Genomic DNA, 4,030 nt, shown 5'->3' with positions numbered 1-4,030 from the left:
TTATGCTTTCTACTTTACCCAGCATGATATCCTTCTCCAGGGACTGATCCTTCCTGATAACATGTCCAAAGTACCTGGGACAAAGTCTCGACATCCTCCCTTCTAAGGAGCATTCTGGCTGTACTTCTCCCAAGACAGATCTGTTCGTTCTTTTGGCAGTAGATGGTATATTCAATATTCTTTGCCAATACCACAATTCAAAAGCGTCAATTCTTCTTTGGTCTTCCTTATTCATTGTCCAGCTTTTGCATGCATATGAGGCAATTGAAAATACCATGTCTTGAGTCAGGCACACCTTAGCCTTCAGAGTGACATCTTTGCTTTTTAACACTTTAAAGAGTTCTTTTGCAGCAGATTTGCCCAATGCAGTACGTTGTTTGATTTCTTGACTGCTGCGTCCATGGGTGTTGATTGTGGATCCAAGTACAATGAAATCCTTGACAACTTCAATCTTTTCTCTGTTGATCGTGATGTTGCTTATTGGTCCAGTTGTAAGGATTTTTGTTTTCTTTATGTTGAGGTGTAATCCATACTGAAGGCTGTGGTCTTTGATCTTCATCAGTAAGTGCTTCAAGTCCTCTTCACTTTCAGCAAGCAAGGTTGTGTCATCTGTATATCGCCAGTTGTTAATGTTAATGAGTCTTCCTCCAGTCCTGGTGCATATTCTTCTTCATGTTGTCCAGTTTCTTGGATTATTTGCTCGCATACAGATTGAATAAGTATAGTGAAAGAATATAACCCTGATGCACACCTTTGCTGATTTTAAACCACACAGTATCCCCTTGTTCTGTTCAAATGACTGTCTCTTGGTCTATGTACAGGTTCCTCATGAGCACAGTTAAGTTCTGGAATTCCCATTCTTTGCAATTTTATCCATAACGCGTTATGATCCACACAGTTGAATGCCTTTGTGTAGCCAATAAAACACAGGTAAACATCTTTCTGGTATTCTCTCCTTTCAGCCAAGATCCATCTGACATCAGCAGTGATATCCCTCATTCCACGTCCTCTTCTGAATCCAGCCTGAATTTCTGGCAGTTCCCTGTCGATGTACTGCTCCAATTGTTCTTGAGTTATCTTCGGCAAAATTTTACTTGTGTGTGACATTAATGATATTGTTTGATAATTTCGGCATTCCATTGGATCACCTTTCTTTGCAATGGGCACAAATATGGATCTCTTCCAGTCAGTTGACAGCTAATAGATAGTTACTCCAAAAATCGATGGTTAATATTACACTTAATGGACCAAGGTAAGATGCATCCCTCTCTATGGTGGTCATTAAGACATTCTTGTCTTACCGCTGATAGTGTTATAGTTCCTCATAGTCTAGAGCTTCTAGCCAATTGAATAAGATAAATAAATAAATAAATAAAATGTGAAGAAATGGGATAAAGTTGTCACCTTTCTCAAATAATATGGATAGAAGCATTCCTATAACAGATCAACATTCAACCAGAAAATATAATCAAAAACAGGATAAATTGGCCACAAGATCTAAAAGATAATTAGCAATTAATTTAACCAAGAATTCACAAGACATTTATAGAGAAAGTTTTAGACCTCTCCCTAGAGCATAAAAGTAGGCATGAATAAATGGAAAGATATATGAATGATAAAACAGCATGGTAAAAACTGCATTAATACTTAGATTTTATGGAATGCCATTCACAACCCAAGCAGAACATTTTAGGGAATGTGACAAACTGATTCTAACTTTTATGGAAGCATAAAAATTCTTGAATAGTCAAAGACATTTTGAAAAAGTATAGTAAAGAGATTGGATTCACCCTACCAGAAATTAAGACATCTTAGAAAACTATAGTAATTAAAACAATCAGATGTAATCACGGGATTACTGGAACAAACTATACTTGGTCATAATTTGTTATAAAATATTCTATATTTTTGCACCAGGCAAAGATGAGACTACTTAGAATATAATGACCTTTTGAAAATAACTCCTAAATTTTCTATTCTCTTAGAGCCTCAAACACACTGTGAGTAGGGTCAGGGAAGGCATGCTGTGGTGCTTAGAGTAGAAGGCACAAAGACCTCTCCTCCTCTACCATTGGAGATGCTATTCAATTTCTTTAGCCATTGAAAGCAAATACACTGATCTTCTACATAGTATTGAGTCTTTGGGCCTTTAACTCAATTTCGACAAAAATTCCTAACACGCAGCCCATTGCTTAGGCATCTACATGCACATCAACTCAGCCATTATTTTTACCACATTCCTTTAGAAGTCCTTTCCTTGACTCCTAAGAAAAAGTAATACACTCGTAATTGATTTTTGATAATAGAACTTCAGGGTTGGGAAAAAAAATCATGTTTGTTGAGTTCAGCATCCCATCTAGTGCTTGAATGTTTACCATAACAGTTGTCTCTGAACTTTTTGATTGTGCAGACTTTTGTTCTTAGTATCAAAATTGTTCATTGCTCTCTGCTTAACGTAGGGGTGAATTTAGGATCCAATTATTGAAGAAATAATTCAAGACCATCTAGAATTCCATAGTCTGAAGACTGGGAACCACTATTCTAGCATTACCTTCAAAATTCTGTGAGTATCTTTGTCCCTCTAAAAATCTTTCTCCTTGGCTGGAGATGTGTGCCCAGTACTCATAAGTAAATTAAACCAAACCAAACCCATTGCCATTGAGTCAATTATGATTCGTGGCAACCCATTGTGTTGCAGAGCGGAACTGCTCCATAGGGTTTTCTGGCAGTAATCTTTATAGAAACAGATTGCCAAGTCTTTCTTCCACCAGGCAGCTGGATGAATTCAAACTGCCAACCTTTAGGACTGCCAACCTTTAGGTTAGTAGTCAAGTTCAAACGGTTCGTGCCACTTGCCAACCTGTACTCATAAGTAGGGTGGCTGAAATTCAGTTTCACCAAGATTCTTACTGAAACAGCTCTTCTCTAGACTCTTCCAGATTTCTAGTTTCTTTTTATTCCCTCCCCCATCCAAGCTTTTTTCCCTATATTGCATCCTCCTGCCTGAGCCTATATTTGTTCCTACTACATGTCTGATAAGTGATCTCTTCAATTAGGTCACAGATGTGGCTCTAATAAATCTCTCCAACAGATATTAGCATGGCCTATGATGTTCCATTCTGCAACCTTTCCTGCATCCAGCCTCAATGACTGACTCAGATATAAGTGGGCCTTCCTTCATGTGCTCCACACAATGCATGGAAACTTCTCTATTCTAGTATCACACAATTTGGATTGGCTCCCTAGATTTTCAAATTAGCTAATCTAAGAAATATAACTTTGTTAAGGTGGTGATAAGTCACTTTCTTAATTCCAAGGGGGAATATGTGGATGTAACCAATTGTTCTGGAGATAATGCCCAATTAAATGACTAATACTTGGTGCTTCAGACCAGGTAAAATGGGAGCTATCGTTGGAGACAAGATGCATATTTTGGCATCTTTCCACCTAGTCTACTCATGTGTAAGGACTGCTATAGATCCACATTGTAATATTTTATTATTAAAATTCAAGTATACATTTACTGAACAGTAGGTGAAGAAAGTGAAGTCAGGTGGTGAATCAAATACTGCCCTATTACTTCCTGGAAAGATCCTCTTTCATAATCACAAACCAGAACTGCTCACAAGATTATTCAATATGTTTATTAGCATATTATGAAAGGTGTTCCCTGACGCATTTTTATAATCTTTATGTACAGAACTATGATATCCAATGAGAGGGAAAACACACACACACATACACACAAACACACACATTCCAACATTTCAATATGAGAAAAAAGATTGGAATTCTTATTCTTCTGACTTTAGAAAGACTCAGCATGTTGTCCTCAAGTCACTTCAGTGAAAGAAGGCTTTACAAAGTTGTTAATTAATCTAGGGCTGGCACCCTTTGGGAAGAATACCAGAAAATTGGAACAAAAAAGAGGTGCAGCTTACCTCACAGCAGGAAAGAAGAGACCTTTTAATTGGATTAAATCACATCACCACAAAATTTATGGATCCTGGCCACTATGCCAAAGAGGTGA

Source organism: Trichechus manatus, unplaced genomic scaffold, assembly GCF_000243295.1.
Source record: "Trichechus manatus latirostris isolate Lorelei unplaced genomic scaffold, TriManLat1.0 scaffold00269, whole genome shotgun sequence".
In the NCBI taxonomy this organism is placed as follows: Eukaryota; Metazoa; Chordata; class Mammalia; order Sirenia; family Trichechidae; genus Trichechus; species Trichechus manatus.
The sequence above is the reverse complement of the archived record's forward strand: the minus strand, read 5'-3'. Positions refer to the sequence as shown.